The sequence below is a fragment of the Dermacentor variabilis genome, chromosome 10 (assembly GCF_050947875.1).
Source record: "Dermacentor variabilis isolate Ectoservices chromosome 10, ASM5094787v1, whole genome shotgun sequence".
Classification (NCBI taxonomy): Eukaryota; Metazoa; Arthropoda; class Arachnida; order Ixodida; family Ixodidae; genus Dermacentor; species Dermacentor variabilis.
In genome coordinates, this window is record NC_134577.1 from 59,730,870 (window position 1) to 59,750,969 (window position 20,100).

Here is a 20,100-nt window from a genome sequence, read left to right on the forward strand (position 1 = left end):
TTGAAAAAATGCCAAGCCTATAGCCCATGAAAATATCGTTTTTCCGACGAAAAATAAAGTGCCTCGAAAGCGGTGTTTCTCCGCATATATCAGTTCTCCAGCATGCGCAGATGCCGTCCGACGCGATAACTAAACGATCTGGGAAAGAATAATTTTCCCCCGAAAATTGAAAAAATGCCAAGCCTATAGCCCATGAAAATATCGTTTTTCCGACGAAAAATAAAGTGCCTCGAAACCGGTGTTTCTCCGCATATATCAGTTCTCCAGCATGCGCAGATGCCGTCTGACGCGATAACTAAACGATTTGGCAAAAAATAATTTTCCCCGGAAAATTGAAAAAATGCCAAGCCTATAGCCCATGAAAATATCGTTTTTCCGACGAAAAATAAAGTGCCTCGAAAGCGGTGTTTCTCCGCATATATCAGTTCTCCAGCATGCGCAGATGCCGTCTGACGCGATAACTAAACGATCTGGCAAAGAATAATTTTCCCCCGAAAATTGAAAAAATGCCAAGCCTATAGCCCATGAAAATATCGTTTTTCCGACGAAAAATAAAGTGCCTCGAAAGCGGTGTTTCTCCGCATATATCAGTTCTCCAGCATGCGCAGATGCCGTCTGACGCGATAACTAAACGATTTGGCAAAAAATAATTTTCCCCGGAAAATTGAAAAAATGCCAAGCCTATAGCCCATGAAAATATCGTTTTTCCGACGAAAAATAAAGTGCCTCGAAAGCGGTGTTTCTCCGCATATATCAGTTCTCCAGCATGCGCAGATGCCGTCCGACGCGATAACTAAACGATCTGGGAAAGAATAATTTTCCCCCGAAAATTGAAAAAATGCCAAGCCTATAGCCCATGAAAATATCGTTTTTCCGACGAAAAATAAAGTGCCTCGAAACCGGTGTTTCTCCGCATATATCAGTTCTCCAGCATGCGCAGATGCCGTCTGACGCGATAACTAAACGATTTGGCAAAAAATAATTTTCCCCGGAAAATTGAAGAAATGCCAAGCCTATATTGCCCATGAAAATATCGTTTTTCCGGCGAAAAATAAAGTGCCTCGAAACCGGTGTTTCTCCGCATATATCAGTTCTCCAGCATGCGCAGATGCCGTCTGACGCGATAACTAAACGATTTGGCAAAGAATAATTTTCCCCCGAAAATTGAAAAAATGCCAAGCCTATGCCCATGAAAATATCGTTTTTCCGACGAAAAATAAAGTGCCTCGAAACCGGTGTTTCTCCGCATATATCAGTTCTCCAGCATGCGCAGATGCCGTCTGACGCGATAACTAAACGATTTGGCAAAGAATAATTTTCCCCCGAAAATTGAAAAAATGCCAAGCCTATAGCCCATGAAAATATCGTTTTTCCGACGAAAAATAAAGTGCCTCGAAAGCGGTGTTTCTCCGCATATATCAGTTCTCCAGCATGCGCAGATGCCGTCTGACGCGATAACTAAACGATTTGGCAAAGAATAATTTTCCCACGAAAATTGAAAAAATGCCAACCTATAGCCCATGAAAATATCGTTTTTCCGACGAAAAATAAAGTGCCTCGAAAGCGGTGTTTCTCCGCATATATCAGTTCTCCAGCATGCGCAGATGCCGTCTGACGCGATAACTAAACGATTTGGCAAAAAATAATTTTCCCCGGAAAATTGAAAAAATGCCAAGCCTATAGCCCATGAAAATATCGTTTTTCCGGCGAAAAATAAAGTGCCTCGAAAGCGGTGTTTCTCCGCATATATCAGTTCTCCAGCATGCGCAGATGCCGTCTGACGCGATAACTAAACGATTTGGCAAAAAATAATTTTCCCCGGAAAATTGAAGAAATGCCAAGCCTATATTGCCCATGAAAATATCGTTTTTCCGGCGAAAAATAAAGTGCCTCGAAACCGGTGTTTCTCCGCATATATCAGTTCTCCAGCATGCGCAGATGCCGTCTGACGCGATAACTAAACGATTTGGCAAAGAATAATTTTCCCCCGAAAATTGAAAAAATGCCAAGCCTATGCCCATGAATATATCGTTTTTCCGACGAAAAATAAAGTGCCTCGAAACCGGTGTTTCTCCGCATATATCAGTTCTCCAGCATGCGCAGATGCCGTCTGACGCGATAACTAAACGATTTGGCAAAGAATAATTTTCCCCCGAAAATTGAAAAAATGCCAAGCCTATAGCCCATGAAAATATCGTTTTTCCGACGAAAAATAAAGTGCCTCGAAAGCGGTGTTTCTCCGCATATATCAGTTCTCCAGCATGCGCAGATGCCGTCTGACGCGATAACTAAACGATTTGGCAAAGAATAATTTTCCCCCGAAAATTGAAAAAATGCCAAGCCTATAGCCCATGAAAATATCGTTTTTCCGACGAAAAATAAAGTGCCTCGAAACCGGTGTTTCTCCGCATATATCAGTTCTCCAGCATGCGCAGATGCCGTCCGACGCGATAACTAAACGATCTGGCAAAGAATAATTTTCCCCCGAAAATTGAAAAAATGCCAAGCCTATAGCCCATGAAAATATCGTTTTTCCGATGAAAAATAAAGTGCCTCGAAACCGGTGTTTCTCCGCATATATCAGTTCTCCAGCATGCGCAGATGCCGTCCGACGCGATAACTAAACGATCTGGCAAAGAATAATTTTCCCCCGAAAATTGAAAAAATGCCAAGCCTATAGCCCATGAAAATATCGTTTTTCCGACGAAAAATAAAGTGCCTCGAAAGCGGTGTTTCTCCGCATATATCAGTTCTCCAGCATGCGCAGATGCCGTCTGACGCGATAACTAAACGATCTGGCAAAGAATAATTTTCCCCCGAAAATTGAAAAAATGCCAAGCCTATAGCCCATGAAAATATCGTTTTTCCGACGAAAAATAAAGTGCCTCGAAAGCGGTGTTTCTCCGCATATATCAGTTCTCCAGCATGCGCAGATGCCGTCTGACGCGATAACTAAACGATTTGGCAAAAAATAATTTTCCCCGGAAAATTGAAAAAATGCCAAGCCTATAGCCCATGAAAATATCGTTTTTCCGACGAAAAATAAAGTGCCTCGAAAGCGGTGTTTCTCCGCATATATCAGTTCTCCAGCATGCGCAGATGCCGTCCGACGCGATAACTAAACGATCTGGGAAAGAATAATTTTCCCCCGAAAATTGAAAAAATGCCAAGCCTATAGCCCATGAAAATATCGTTTTTCCGACGAAAAATAAAGTGCCTCGAAACCGGTGTTTCTCCGCATATATCAGTTCTCCAGCATGCGCAGATGCCGTCTGACGCGATAACTAAACGATTTGGCAAAAAATAATTTTCCCCGGAAAATTGAAAAAATGCCAAGCCTATAGCCCATGAAAATATCGTTTTTCCGATGAAAAATAAAGTGCCTCGAAACCGGTGTTTCTCCGCATATATCAGTTCTCCAGCATGCGCAGATGCCGTCCGACGCGATAACTAAACGATCTGGCAAAGAATAATTTTCCCCCGAAAATTGAAAAAATGCCAAGCCTATAGCCCATGAAAATATCGTTTTTCCGACGAAAAATAAAGTGCCTCGAAAGCGGTGTTTCTCCGCATATATCAGTTCTCCAGCATGCGCAGATGCCGTCCGACGCGATAACTAAACGATCTGGGAAAGAATAATTTTCCCCCGAAAATTGAAAAAATGCCAAGCCTATAGCCCATGAAAATATCGTTTTTCTGACGAAAAATAAAGTGCCTCGAAACCGGTGTTTCTCCGCATATATCAGTTCTCCAGCATGCGCAGATGCCGTCTGACGCGATAACTAAACGATTTGGCAAAAAATAATTTTCCCCGGAAAATTGAAAAAATGCCAAGCCTATAGCCCATGAAAATATCGTTTTTCCGACGAAAAATAAAGTGCCTCGAAAGCGGTGTTTCTCCGCATATATCAGTTCTCCAGCATGCGCAGATGCCGTCTGACGCGATAACTAAACGATCTGGCAAAGAATAATTTTCCCCCGAAAATTGAAAAAATGCCAAGCCTATAGCCCATGAAAATATCGTTTTTCCGACGAAAAATAAAGTGCCTCGAAAGCGGTGTTTCTCCGCATATATCAGTTCTCCAGCATGCGCAGATGCCGTCTGACGCGATAACTAAACGATTTGGCAAAAAATAATTTTCCCCGGAAAATTGAAAAAATGCCAAGCCTATAGCCCATGAAAATATCGTTTTTCCGACGAAAAATAAAGTGCCTCGAAAGCGGTGTTTCTCCGCATATATCAGTTCTCCAGCATGCGCAGATGCCGTCTGACGCGATAACTAAACGATTTGGCAAAAAATAATTTTCCCCGGAAAATTGAAAAAATGCCAAGCCTATAGCCCATGAAAATATCGTTTTTCCGACGAAAAATAAAGTGCCTCGAAAGCGGTGTTTCTCCGCATATATCAGTTCTCCAGCATGCGCAGATGCCGTCTGACGCGATAACTAAACGATCTGGCAAAGAATAATTTTCCCCCGAAAATTGAAAAAATGCCAAGCCTATAGCCCATGAAAATATCGTTTTTCCGACGAAAAATAAAGTGCCTCGAAAGCGGTGTTTCTCCGCATATATCAGTTCTCCAGCATGCGCAGATGCCGTCTGACGCGATAACTAAACGATTTGGCAAAAAATAATTTTCCCCGGAAAATTGAAAAAATGCCAAGCCTATAGCCCATGAAAATATCGTTTTTCCGACGAAAAATAAAGTGCCTCGAAAGCGGTGTTTCTCCGCATATATCAGTTCTCCAGCATGCGCAGATGCCGTCCGACGCGATAACTAAACGATCTGGGAAAGAATAATTTTCCCCCGAAAATTGAAAAAATGCCAAGCCTATAGCCCATGAAAATATCGTTTTTCCGACGAAAAATAAAGTGCCTCGAAACCGGTGTTTCTCCGCATATATCAGTTCTCCAGCATGCGCAGATGCCGTCTGACGCGATAACTAAACGATTTGGCAAAAAATAATTTTCCCCGGAAAATTGAAAAAATGCCAAGCCTATAGCCCATGAAAATATCGTTTTTCCGATGAAAAATAAAGTGCCTCGAAACCGGTGTTTCTCCGCATATATCAGTTCTCCAGCATGCGCAGATGCCGTCCGACGCGATAACTAAACGATCTGGCAAAGAATAATTTTCCCCCGAAAATTGAAAAAATGCCAAGCCTATAGCCCATGAAAATATCGTTTTTCCGACGAAAAATAAAGTGCCTCGAAAGCGGTGTTTCTCCGCATATATCAGTTCTCCAGCATGCGCAGATGCCGTCCGACGCGATAACTAAACGATCTGGGAAAGAATAATTTTCCCCCGAAAATTGAAAAAATGCCAAGCCTATAGCCCATGAAAATATCGTTTTTCTGACGAAAAATAAAGTGCCTCGAAACCGGTGTTTCTCCGCATATATCAGTTCTCCAGCATGCGCAGATGCCGTCTGACGCGATAACTAAACGATTTGGCAAAAAATAATTTTCCCCGGAAAATTGAAAAAATGCCAAGCCTATAGCCCATGAAAATATCGTTTTTCCGACGAAAAATAAAGTGCCTCGAAAGCGGTGTTTCTCCGCATATATCAGTTCTCCAGCATGCGCAGATGCCGTCTGACGCGATAACTAAACGATCTGGCAAAGAATAATTTTCCCCCGAAAATTGAAAAAATGCCAAGCCTATAGCCCATGAAAATATCGTTTTTCCGACGAAAAATAAAGTGCCTCGAAAGCGGTGTTTCTCCGCATATATCAGTTCTCCAGCATGCGCAGATGCCGTCTGACGCGATAACTAAACGATTTGGCAAAAAATAATTTTCCCCGGAAAATTGAAAAAATGCCAAGCCTATAGCCCATGAAAATATCGTTTTTCCGACGAAAAATAAAGTGCCTCGAAAGCGGTGTTTCTCCGCATATATCAGTTCTCCAGCATGCGCAGATGCCGTCTGACGCGATAACTAAACGATTTGGCAAAAAATAATTTTCCCCGGAAAATTGAAAAAATGCCAAGCCTATAGCCCATGAAAATATCGTTTTTCCGACGAAAAATAAAGTGCCTCGAAAGCGGTGTTTCTCCGCATATATCAGTTCTCCAGCATGCGCAGATGCCGTCTGACGCGATAACTAAACGATCTGGCAAAGAATAATTTTCCCCCGAAAATTGAAAAAATGCCAAGCCTATAGCCCATGAAAATATCGTTTTTCCGACGAAAAATAAAGTGCCTCGAAAGCGGTGTTTCTCCGCATATATCAGTTCTCCAGCATGCGCAGATGCCGTCTGACGCGATAACTAAACGATTTGGCAAAAAATAATTTTCCCCGGAAAATTGAAAAAATGCCAAGCCTATAGCCCATGAAAATATCGTTTTTCCGACGAAAAATAAAGTGCCTCGAAAGCGGTGTTTCTCCGCATATATCAGTTCTCCAGCATGCGCAGATGCCGTCCGACGCGATAACTAAACGATCTGGGAAAGAATAATTTTCCCCCGAAAATTGAAAAAATGCCAAGCCTATAGCCCATGAAAATATCGTTTTTCCGACGAAAAATAAAGTGCCTCGAAACCGGTGTTTCTCCGCATATATCAGTTCTCCAGCATGCGCAGATGCCGTCTGACGCGATAACTAAACGATTTGGCAAAAAATAATTTTCCCCGGAAAATTGAAAAAATGCCAAGCCTATAGCCCATGAAAATATCGTTTTTCCGATGAAAAATAAAGTGCCTCGAAACCGGTGTTTCTCCGCATATATCAGTTCTCCAGCATGCGCAGATGCCGTCCGACGCGATAACTAAACGATCTGGCAAAGAATAATTTTCCCCCGAAAATTGAAAAAATGCCAAGCCTATAGCCCATGAAAATATCGTTTTTCCGACGAAAAATAAAGTGCCTCGAAAGCGGTGTTTCTCCGCATATATCAGTTCTCCAGCATGCGCAGATGCCGTCCGACGCGATAACTAAACGATCTGGGAAAGAATAATTTTCCCCCGAAAATTGAAAAAATGCCAAGCCTATAGCCCATGAAAATATCGTTTTTCTGACGAAAAATAAAGTGCCTCGAAACCGGTGTTTCTCCGCATATATCAGTTCTCCAGCATGCGCAGATGCCGTCTGACGCGATAACTAAACGATTTGGCAAAAAATAATTTTCCCCGGAAAATTGAAAAAATGCCAAGCCTATAGCCCATGAAAATATCGTTTTTCCGACGAAAAATAAAGTGCCTCGAAAGCGGTGTTTCTCCGCATATATCAGTTCTCCAGCATGCGCAGATGCCGTCTGACGCGATAACTAAACGATCTGGCAAAGAATAATTTTCCCCCGAAAATTGAAAAAATGCCAAGCCTATAGCCCATGAAAATATCGTTTTTCCGACGAAAAATAAAGTGCCTCGAAAGCGGTGTTTCTCCGCATATATCAGTTCTCCAGCATGCGCAGATGCCGTCTGACGCGATAACTAAACGATTTGGCAAAAAATAATTTTCCCCGGAAAATTGAAAAAATGCCAAGCCTATAGCCCATGAAAATATCGTTTTTCCGACGAAAAATAAAGTGCCTCGAAAGCGGTGTTTCTCCGCATATATCAGTTCTCCAGCATGCGCAGATGCCGTCCGACGCGATAACTAAACGATCTGGGAAAGAATAATTTTCCCCCGAAAATTGAAAAAATGCCAAGCCTATAGCCCATGAAAATATCGTTTTTCCGACGAAAAATAAAGTGCCTCGAAACCGGTGTTTCTCCGCATATATCAGTTCTCCAGCATGCGCAGATGCCGTCTGACGCGATAACTAAACGATTTGGCAAAAAATAATTTTCCCCGGAAAATTGAAAAAATGCCAAGCCTATAGCCCATGAAAATATCGTTTTTCCGACGAAAAATAAAGTGCCTCGAAACCGGTGTTTCTCCGCATATATCAGTTCTCCAGCATGCGCAGATGCCGTCCGACGCGATAACTAAACGATCTGGCAAAGAATAATTTTCCCCCGAAAATTGAAAAAATGCCAAGCCTATAGCCCATGAAAATATCGTTTTTCCGACGAAAAATAAAGTGCCTCGAAAGCGGTGTTTCTCCGCATATATCAGTTCTCCAGCATGCGCAGATGCCGTCTGACGCGATAACTAAACGATTTGGCAAAAAATAATTTTCCCCGGAAAATTGAAAAAATGCCAAGCCTATAGCCCATGAAAATATCGTTTTTCCGGCGAAAAATAAAGTGCCTCGAAAGCGGTGTTTCTCCGCATATATCAGTTCTCCAGCATGCGCAGATGCCGTCTGACGCGATAACTAAACGATCTGGCAAAGAATAATTTTCCCCCGAAAATTGAAAAAATGCCAAGCCTATAGCCCATGAAAATATCGTTTTTCCGACGAAAAATAAAGTGCCTCGAAAGCGGTGTTTCTCCGCATATATCAGTTCTCCAGCATGCGCAGATGCCGTCTGACGCGATAACTAAACGATTTGGCAAAAAATAATTTTCCCCCGAAAATTGAAAAAATGCCAAGCCTATAGCCCATGAAAATATCGTTTTTCCGACGAAAAATAAAGTGCCTCGAAACCGGTGTTTCTCCGCATATATCAGTTCTCCAGCATGCGCAGATGCCGTCTGACGCGATAACTAAACGATTTGGCAAAGAATAATTTTCCCCGGAAAATTGAAAAAATGCCAAGCCTATAGCCCATGAAAATATCGTTTTTCCGGCGAAAAATAAAGTGCCTCGAAAGCGGTGTTTCTCCGCATATATCAGTTCTCCAGCATGCGCAGATGCCGTCCGACGCGATAACTAAACGATCTGGCAAAGAATAATTTTCCCCCGAAAATTGAAAAAATGCCAAGCCTATAGCCCATGAAAATATCCTTTTTCCGCAGAAAAATAAAGTGCCTCGAAACCGGTGTTTCTCCGCATATATCAGTTCTCCAGCATGCGCAGATGCCGTCTGACGCGATAACTAAACGATTTGGCAAAAAATAATTTTCCCCGGAAAATTGAAAAAATGCCAAGCCTATAGCCCATGAAAATATCGTTTTTCCGGCGAAAAATAAAGTGCCTCGAAACCGGTGTTTCTCCGCTATATCAGTTCTCCAGCATGCGCAGATGCCGTCTGACGCGATAACTAAACGATTTGGCAAAGAATAATTTTCCCCCGAAAATTGAAAAAATGCCAAGCCTACAGCCCATGAAAATATCGTTTTTCCGGCGAAAAATAAAGTGCCTCGAAACCGGTGTTTCTCCGCATATATCAGTTCTCCAGCATGCGCAGATGCCGTCTGACGCGATAACTAAACGATTTGGCAAAGAATAATTTTCCCCCGAAAATTGAAAAAATGCCAAGCCTATAGCCCATGAAAATATCGTTTTTCCGACGAAAAATAAAGTGCCTCGAAAGCGGTGTTTCTCCGCATATATCAGTTCTCCAGCATGCGCAGATGCCGTCTGACGCGATAACTAAACGATTTGGCAAAGAATAATTTTCCCCCGAAAATTGAAAAAATGCCAAGCCTATAGCCCATGAAAATATCGTTTTTCCGACGAAAAATAAAGTGCATCGAAAGCGGTGTTTCTCCGCATATATCAGTTCTCCAGCATGCGCAGATGCCGTCTGACGCGATAACTAAACGATTTGGCAAAGAATAATTTTCCCCCGAAAATTGAAAAAATGCCAAGCCTATAGCCTATTGAAAATATCGTTTTTCCGACGAAAAATAAAGTGCCTCGAAAGCGGTGTTTCTCCGCATATATCAGTTCTCCAGCATGCGCAGATGCCGTCCGACGCGATAACTAAACGATCTGGCAAAGAATAATTTTCCCCCGAAAATTGAAAAAATGCCAAGCCTATAGCCCATGAAAATATCGTTTTTCCGACGAAAAATAAAGTGCCTCGAAACCGGTGTTTCTCCGCATATATCAGTTCTCCAGCATGCGCAGATGCCGTCCGACGCGATAACTAAACGATCTGGCAAAGAATAATTTTCCCCCGAAAATTGAAAAAATGCCAAGCCTATAGCCCATGAAAATATCGTTTTTCCGACGAAAAATAAAGTGCCTCGAAAGCGGTGTTTCTCCGCATATATCAGTTCTCCAGCATGCGCAGATGCCGTCCGACGCGATAACTAAACGATCTGGCAAAGAATAATTTTCCCCCGAAAATTGAAAAAATGCCAAGCCTATAGCCCATGAAAATATCGTTTTTCCGACGAAAAATAAAGTGCCTCGAAAGCGGTGTTTCTCCGCATATATCAGTTCTCCAGCATGCGCAGATGCCGTCTGACGCGATAACTAAACGATTTGGCAAAGAATAATTTTCCCCCGAAAATTGAAAAAATGCCAAGCCTATAGCCCATGAAAATATCGTTTTTCCGACGAAAAATAAAGTGCCTCGAAAGCGGTGTTTCTCCGCATATATCAGTTCTCCAGCATGCGCAGATGCCGTCTGACGCGATAACTAAACGATTTGGCAAAGAATAATTTTCCCCCGAAAATTGAAAAAATGCCAAGCCTATAGCCTATTGAAAATATCGTTTTTCCGACGAAAAATAAAGTGCCTCGAAAGCGGTGTTTCTCCGCATATATCAGTTCTCCAGCATGCGCAGATGCCGTCCGACGCGATAACTAAACGATCTGGCAAAGAATAATTTTCCCCCGAAAATTGAAAAAATGCCAAGCCTATAGCCCATGAAAATATCGTTTTTCCGACGAAAAATAAAGTGCCTCGAAACCGGTGTTTCTCCGCATATATCAGTTCTCCAGCATGCGCAGATGCCGTCCGACGCGATAACTAAACGATCTGGCAAAGAATAATTTTCCCCCGAAAATTGAAAAAATGCCAAGCCTATAGCCCATGAAAATATCGTTTTTCCGACGAAAAATAAAGTGCCTCGAAAGCGGTGTTTCTCCGCATATATCAGTTCTCCAGCATGCGCAGATGCCGTCCGACGCGATAACTAAACGATCTGGCAAAGAATAATTTTCCCCCGAAAATTGAAAAAATGCCAAGCCTATAGCCCATGAAAATATCGTTTTTCCGACGAAAAATAAAGTGCCTCGAAACCGGTGTTTCTCCGCATATATCAGTTCTCCAGCATGCGCAGATGCCGTCCGACGCGATAACTAAACGATCTGGCAAAGAATAATTTTCCCCCGAAAATTGAAAAAATGCCAAGCCTATAGCCCATGAAAATATCGTTTTTCCGACGAAAAATAAAGTGCCTCGAAAGCGGTGTTTCTCCGCATATATCAGTTCTCCAGCATGCGCAGATGCCGTCCGACGCGATAACTAAACGATCTGGCAAAGAATAATTTTCCCCCGAAAATTGAAAAAATGCCAAGCCTATAGCCCATGAAAATATCGTTTTTCCGACGAAAAATAAAGTGCCTCGAAAGCGGTGTTTCTCCGCATATATCAGTTCTCCAGCATGCGCAGATGCCGTCTGACGCGATAACTAAACGATTTGGCAAAGAATAATTTTCCCCCGAAAATTGAAAAAATGCCAAGCCTAAAGCCCATGAAAATATCGTTTTTCCGACGAAAAATAAAGTGCCTCGAAAGCGGTGTTTCTCCGCATATATCAGTTCTCCAGCATGCGCAGATGCCGTCCGACGCGATAACTAAACGATCTGGTAAAGAATAATTTTCCCCCGAAAATTGAAAAAATGCCAAGCCTATAGCCCATGAAAATATCGTTTTTCCGGCGAAAAAAAAAGTGCCTCGAAAGCGGTGTTTCTTCGCATATATCAGTTCTCCAGCATGCGCAGATGCCGTCTGACGCGATAACTAAACGATCTGGCAAAGAATAATTTTCCCCCGAAAACTGAAAAAATGCCAAGCCTATAGCCCATGAAAATATCGTTTTTCCGACGAAAAAAAAAGTGCCTCGAAAGCGGTGTTTCTCCGCATATATCAGTTCTCCAGCATGCGCAGATGCCGTCTGACGCGATAACTAAACAATTTGGCAAAAAATAATTTTCCCCGGAAAATTGAAAAAATGCCAAGCCTATGCCCATGAAAATATCCTTTTTCCGCAGAAAAATAAAGTGCCTCGAAAGCGGTGTTTCTCCGCATATATCAGTTCTCCAGCATGCGCAGATGCCGTCCGACGCGATAACTAAACGATTTGGCAAAGAATAATTTTCCCCCGAAAATTGAAAAAATGCCAAGCCTATAGCCCATGAAAATATCCTTTTTCCGACGAAAAAAAAAGTGCCTCGAAAGCGGTGTTTCTCCGCATATATCAGTTCTCCAGCATGCGCAGATGCCGTCTGACGCGATAACTAAACGATCTGGCAAAGAATAATTTTCCCCGGAAAATTGAAAAAATGCCAAGCCTATATAGCCCATGAAAATATCGTTTTTCCGACGAAAATGAAAGTGCCTCGAAAGCGGTGTTTCTCCGCATATATCAGTTCTCCAGCATGCGCAGATGCCGTCCGACGCGATAACTAAACGATCTGGCAAAGAATAATTTTCCCCCGAAAATTGAAAAAATGCCAAGCCTATAGCCCATGAAAATATCGTTTTTCCGACGAAAAAAAAAGTGCCTCGAAAGCGGTGTTTCTCCGCATATATCAGTTCTCCAGCATGCGCAGATGCCGTCCGACGCGATAACTAAACGATTTGGCAAAGAATAATTTTCCCCGGAAAATTGAAAAAATGCCAAGCCTATAGCCCATGAAAATATCCTTTTTCCGCAGAAAAATAAAGTGCCTCGAAAGCGGTGTTTCTCCGCATATATCAGTTCTCCAGTATGCGCAGATGCCGTCCGACGCGATAAGTAAACGATCCGGCAAAGAATAATTTTCCCCCGAAAATTGAAAAAATGTCAAGCCTATAGCCCATGAAAATATCGTTTTTCCGACGAAAAAAAAAGTGCCTCGAAAGCGGTGTTTCTCCGCATATATCAGTTCTCCAGCATGCGCAGATGCCGTCTGACGCGATAACTAAACGATTTGGCAAAAAATAATTTTCCCCGGAAAATTGAAAAAATGCCAAGCCTATAGCCCATGAAAATATCCTTTTTCCGCAGAAAAATAAAGTGCCTCGAAAGCGGTGTTTCTCCGCATATATCAGTTCTCCAGTATGCGCAGATACCGTCCGACGCGATAACTAAACGATCTGGCAAAGAATAATTTTCCCCCGAAAATTGAAAAAATGCCAAGCCTATAGCCCATGAAAATATCGTTTTTCCGGCGAAAAAATAAAGTGGCTCGAAACCGGTGTTTCTCCGCATATATCAGTTCTCCAGCATGCGCAGATGCCGTCCGACGCGATAACTAAACGATTTGGCAAAGAATAATTTTCCCCGGAAAATTGAAAAAATGCCAAGCCTATAGCCCATGAAAATATCCTTTTTCCGCAGAAAAATAAAGTGCCTCGAAAGCGGCGTTTCTCCGCATATATCAGTTCTCCAGCAGGCGCAGATGCCGTCCGACGCGATAACTAAACGATCTGGCAAAGAATAATTTTCCCCGGAAAATTGAAAAAATGCCAAGCCTATAGCCCATGAAAATATCGTTTTTCCGGCGAAAAAATAAAGTGCCTCGAAACCGGTGTTTCTCCGCATATATCAGTTCTCCAGCATGCGCAGATGCCGTCCGACGCGATAACTAAACGATCTGGCAAAGAATAATTTTCCCCCGAAAATTGAAAAAATGCCAAGCCTATAGCCCATGAAAATATCCTTTTTCCGCAGAAAAATAAAGTGCCTCGAAAGCGGTGTTTCTCCGCATATATCAGTTCTCCAGCATGCGCAGATGCCGTCTGACGCGATAACTAAACGATTTGGCAAAAAATAATTTTCCCCCGAAAATTGAAAAAATGCCAAGCCTATATAGCCCATGAAAATATCGTTTTTCCGACGAAAAAAAAAGTGCCTCGAAAGCGGTGTTTCTCCGCATATATCAGTTCTCCAGCATGCGCAGATGCCGTCTGACGCGATAACTAAACGATTTGGCAAAAAATAATTTTCCCCGGAAAATTGAAAAAATGCCAAGCCTATAGCCCATGAAAATATCCTTTTTCCGCAGAAAAATAAAGTGCCTCGAAAGCGGTGTTTCTCCGCATATATCAGTTCTCCAGTATGCGCAGATGCCGTCCGACGCGATAAGTAAACGATCTGGCAAAGAATAATTTTCCCCCGAAAATTGAAAAAATGTCAAGCCTATAGCCCATGAAAATATCGTTTTTCCGACGAAAATGAAAGTGCCTCGAAAGCGGTGTTTCTCCGCATATATCAGTTCTCCAGCATGCGCAGATGCCGTCCGACGCGATAACTAAACGATCTGGCAAAGAATAATTTTCCCCCGAAAATTGAAAAAATATCAAGCCTATAGCCCATGAAAATATCGTTTTTCCGACGAAAATGAAAGTGCCTCGAAAGCGGTGTTTCTCCGCATATATCAGTTCTCCAGCATCGGCAGATGCCGTCCGACGCGATAACTAAACGATTTGGCAAAGAATAATTTTCCCCGGAAAATTGAAAAAATACCAAGCCTATTCCCATGAAAATATCGTTTTTCCGACGAAAAATAAAGTGCCTCGAAAGCGGTGTTTCTCTGCATATATCAGTTCTCCAGCATGCGCAGATGCCATCCGACGCGATAACTAAACGATCTGGCAAAGAATAATTTTCCCCCGAAAATTGAAAAAATATCAAGCCTATAGCCCATGAAAATATCGTTTTTCCGACGAAAATGAAAGTGCCTCGAAACCGGTGTTTCTCCGCATATATCAGTTCTCCAGCATGCGCAGATGCCGTCCGACGCGATAACTAAACGATTTGGCAAAGAATAATTTTCCCCGGAAAATTGAAAAAATACCAAGCCTATACCCATGAAAATATCGTTTTTCCGACGAAAAATAAAGTGCCTCGAAAGCGGTGTTTCTCTGCATATATCAGTTCTCCAGCATGCGCAGATGCCATCCGACGCGATAACTAAACGATTTGGCAAAGAATAATTTTCTCCCGAAAATTGAAAAAATGCCAAGCCTATAGCCCATGAAAATATCGTTTTTCCGGCGAAAAATAAAGTGCCTCGAAAGCGGTGTTTCTCAGCATATATCAGTTCTCCATCATGTGCGGATTCCGTCTGACGCGGTAACTAAATGATTTGGCAAAGAATAATTTTCCCCGGAAAATTGAAAAAATGCCAAGCCCATGAAAATATCGTTTTTCCGACGAAAAATATAGTGCCTCGAAAGCGTACTTTCTCCCCATATATCAGTTCTCCAGCATGGGTACTTGTGCCCGAAACAGGAGCAACCACCCTCTCGGATACCCGAGGGTCAGCGAGATGAAATGGGGTGGACTAAGACAGACCACTGCGACTTCTCCACCACATTTCGGTGGCTGAGTTGCGACCGGGTCTCATCTGAGCCCGGAACAAGACATGACCCACTAGCCACCCCCTACCCCCGAGCCTGCCTTCCACGTAGCGCCCGCCTAATCAACCCCCTTCCACCCGAAGTTACAGCTGCCCCACAGTAACGTAACGATCGTTGGAACCGCAGTGCCCACATCGCAATTTTTTAAGGCAATGCAGGCACCGGGATTCGAACCACCATCGCTAGAAATCCCTTGGGATCCCAAGCTAAGCATCTAAACCACTCGGCCACTGGAACGGCACGGCAGCCTACGCAAGGATGTGGAATGCTCATCACTAACGTCGTGGCAAGGTGGTGTGGGAGTATTGTGCGAGCGCGGCACGAGCTCGCAATCGTGTGACTCCATGGCGTAGCCTTTCCGGGTCGGTTTGCCATAAGGTTGAATCTTGCCTACCTGGACGCAGCGGGTCATTGACCACTTACTCGGCAGGCATCCCACTAACGACGAGGTTCGATCGGCCAACCTTTCGCCGTATAGCAATATTATCGGATTTTAGCCGACGTTAAGAGTAAATGAGCTGGGCAGGACATGTAATGTGTAAACGAAGTCCCAGTGGTCTAGCAACCAGTGGTTCAACAAAAATCTGGTCACATGGGGGAAGACGGGGAGTCATGGGAGATCGCTGGGAGTCCAGTAGACATAATAATGACGATCACGATGATGATGCACCTGTAGGTTGAAACAAAAATTTACTAGATCGAACTTTCGATCTGGTTTGTATGGGAGCTCTGTATACGACTTTTAAAAATGTTTTTCAACGGCATGATCAGTTCGGAACAAATAATGTACATAAGTTTCCTCTCTATGGGTTGAAAGAAGTACGAGTGCTTAAATATTCACGAATATGACATAAACGTCGGAAAAACTTTCGAAGCCACAAGCACCACGATAATACCCAGGGCCACGGTTGGCTCTAGCATAGCTTTCGTTGGAAACTGCACCATACTGATTAAGGGCTAAGTAGGCAAGTCCAACCTTTTTATAACTCCTGGAATCGAAAGCCGCACTTCAAGCTGCCGGAGACACCACAAAGCGGATCTTGCTGCAGGCACGAAATTGGGAGGAAGAGAAGATAGGTACGAGGCTACAATGCCCGAAAATGTTTCCTCTGGTCCAACTTCCGAAAGAGAGGCAAGGCGTTGAGACTTCACGGAGACGTATACTGCCATGTTCCAAGCGAGAAGGCGCAGTCCTTTAGCAGGCTCTAACAGTCCTCGTGAAAACTTCTACGGGAACTTAAAGCGAAGAACGGTCGCAGTGTTACTACGGTAGGAATATTGCCGCTGGGTATGTACCACGTATCAACAATGCGAAAATAAGGGATCTTCGAAATTTTAACGTAAGAGTAACGAAGCAGTGAAAAAGACGCAGCTTGAAATGAGTAAGAAAACATCGCATAGGAGAAGCGAAGATGTATACACCGAAAGGTAAGCAGGGTAATATAAGCAACTTCGCAGCTGTAGTAAAAGCAGTGGAGGAATTCTACACCGACTCCAGCAGTACCCAAAGCAGTGATGCCACCTTCAATCGTAGTAGTAATGAACATGATGCAGTCTCTCCTATAGCGATGAAGTTAAACGGTGTTCTTCGGCCGTTTTTGCCGTTTTAACAGTCGGTTTAATCGAAGCTGAAGGAGTTATGCTTGAAAAAGCTGCGGCACTTTATACGAAATGCCTCACAACTTCACGTGTACCAGAGAACTGGAATGCCAACATAATATTAATACGCACGTATGGAGACGTGACAAAATTGACAAAAATTTGGGTCCATTAGTCTTGCTTTCAGTACCGCAGAAAATATTCAATCTCCAATAAGGGCAACACTTCAGTCAACGAAGAGAACAGGTTGCTTTCAGGAAGGGATATTCCACAAAGGATCACATCGATGTCATCAATCACGTAGTTGAGAAAGCTGCAGACTACAATTAACCCTTCTTTTTGGATTTCGCAGATTATGAAAGCGAATTTGATTCTCTAGAGATACCTGCAGTCACAAAAGCATTGCGTAACGGAGTACAGGAAGCACACGTGAATACCTTTGAAGTCTAGGATGTGATTCGTACTCTACAAAAGAAGCAGAAGTTACTTATCAAGAAGGGGGGACAGAGAAGGAAATACAATCGCTCCAATGCTACGGACTGTTGGCTTCGAAGTATTAGTGACGCTACTAAACTGGGAAGGCTTAAAAGTGAGGATCAACTGCAAATATTTGAGCAACTTTTGGTTTGCAGATAACATTCTCCTGTTAAACAACACTAGGAATGAATTACAACAAATGATTGAGGACTAAGAGATGAAAGCATAAAAGTGGGGTTAAACATGTAAAAAAAAGTTCAATAGCCTGTCAAGGGAACTAGAGTTCAGGATCGCCAATCAGCCTCTAGAGTCTTCGAAAGAATACGTATACCTAGGTTAATGACTCACAGGTTGGACTGACCACGACCAAGACATTTGTAATGCACTGTGTAGGAGGGCATATGGCAGCAATTGAGATATCCTGACTGGAAGCTCACCGCCATCATTGAAAAAAAAAAACCGGTGTATAATCAGTGCATTGTAACGGTGCTAACATAAGCAGCAGAAACTTATTGACAAAGAAGCTTGACAAGTTGAGGACCGCGCAAGAAGTGATGGAACGAAAATGTTAAGTGTAACCTGCAGACAGGAAGGGAGTGGTGCGGATCAGAGGACAAGCGGGGAGAGACGACATTCTAATTCAGTAGAGAAGAAAATATGGCTGGGCAGGCCATGTATGCGTACCATGGATAACTGGTATACCGTCTAAGTTGCAGAATGGCTGCCAAGAGAAGGAAGGTGCTGTCGAAGACCTCAGAAAATTACGTGGGGTGATCAACTTAAGAAATTTGCAGGCGCAAGTTGCAATCGGTTGGCGCAGGACAGGAGCAATTAAAATCGCAGGGAGAGGCCTTCGCCCACCAATGGACACAAATCGGCTCTTCATTACGCTAGGCTCAAGCGTATAGCTTGCAGTTTAGAGATATACACTGAAGCTTCTGAGCAAAGCACCAAAATACGTGACGTAACCGCGAAACAGCACTGACGTGGATGCCATATATCAGTAAGTGGTTCTTTATTCCGACACCACGATTGATTAGCCTACAGAAAATGTCAATTTCACGTGTACCCTTCGCGGCTGTAGAATCGCGACGGACGTCTCATCCGGAGTTGCCGTATGGAGTCATCGATGTTTTATGAACTCTACCTGTGGTGTCTTCGACAAATTTTCGCAAAGCAGCTTGAAGTCAGGTGCCACCAAGATTCGTCGTCCGTTCCTGACGTAGCTGGTTGCTGAAGTTTTCTAATACTTACTTTGGACAGTTTGCCGTTCAAAGCATCCAACAACACTGACAACAACAGTATTGGGGTGTATTTAATCCTGTAGGGCCAAAAACAGTTCTACATCACAGCAAATTCACACATTTTTTACACCTTTATTTCTCGTCAGTGAGGGTACACTTGTACTGAACACAACAAAATGTACGAGTGAATAAGCATATAGTTTGTTATCAGATTCGTAAGCTATGCCCAAGTTGCAATGCTCTCCAGCCTAATAATACGGCTACTTGTGTTTTACTTGCGATAATTCGAACTTTGCCGTCTTGAACAGCACAGTATGCAAAAGGTGCGTTAGGCATTACAGGGTTAAAAGGCTCCTGAACCACCATCGTGCCTTGGTGAAAAAAAAAGTATGCGGATGGCAAACACAGCTGTGAATATCCCCCCAAAATTTTTGCACTACTCAGTGGCGTGTGGAGCTCTCAAATGGAGCGCGAGATCACTTTTCTCAAATGCTCTGTTCAACAGAAGCACTCTTACAATTGTTTTTTGGTCTGTCTTATTCCGTTAAATTCCCATACGAGGGTAATTGAATCAGTGCGGTTCTTCCTTCTGCTGCAGCAAAAATTTATCGCAGTTTAATGAGCATGCTGAAGTAAGCGAAAATGCGTTTGTGCAGGAATGCAACACTGGCCATACCGCTTGCTGGTGCTGTAGCCCTCGGGTCTCGGTAATTTCTATTAGTTTAAACACTGAACTACCCTCCAAGCATGCGAAACTCGACTACATACCGCACGTACGCAGCGCGGCTCGCTCCTGGTCGCTCCAGGCTGGAGAATGTTGCTGTAGCTGGCAGACTTCGCTACACCGGCTTGACCAAGCGATAGCAGCCGCCCCCAAATTGCCAATTTTGCAATAGTTCAATACTGCCCCACCATCTCGTCGACGAACACAGTTGGTGTTAAAAGTTGTGAAGACAGCCACACTTTGATTAGTTTGTGCCGTCAGTAACATTGAAAAGATGCCGATCGGTGCTTCGGCGGAGGCAGCGTGGAGGTTTGCTATAGATTCCTCCTTTCCTTTTTCCGCTCCAGGCACTGGCAACGGTGATGCGCAGCTGATGCTACTGCGCGCAACTCGCAAATTGTGACAGTGAAACGTGCCCAATTACATCCAGCCTGCTTGCATGCGCTGTTTTATACTTCATCAATAAACTTCCACGCTGATACCAGCGCCAGAACACACAACTACAGCCAGGGGTTAATTAAATCAGCTTAACGTCAGCTTAGGCTACGTCACGTTAGGTGAAGAACGAACGTATCGCAATAGACACGAACATCAGACGTGCATTTCTAGCCAGAAGGCGGGGCAGTCGCGTCGTGCTTAGAGTCACTTTCCTGAAACTTCACCCAGTTTTCCGTTCTATCGGCTATGCATCGCAACCCC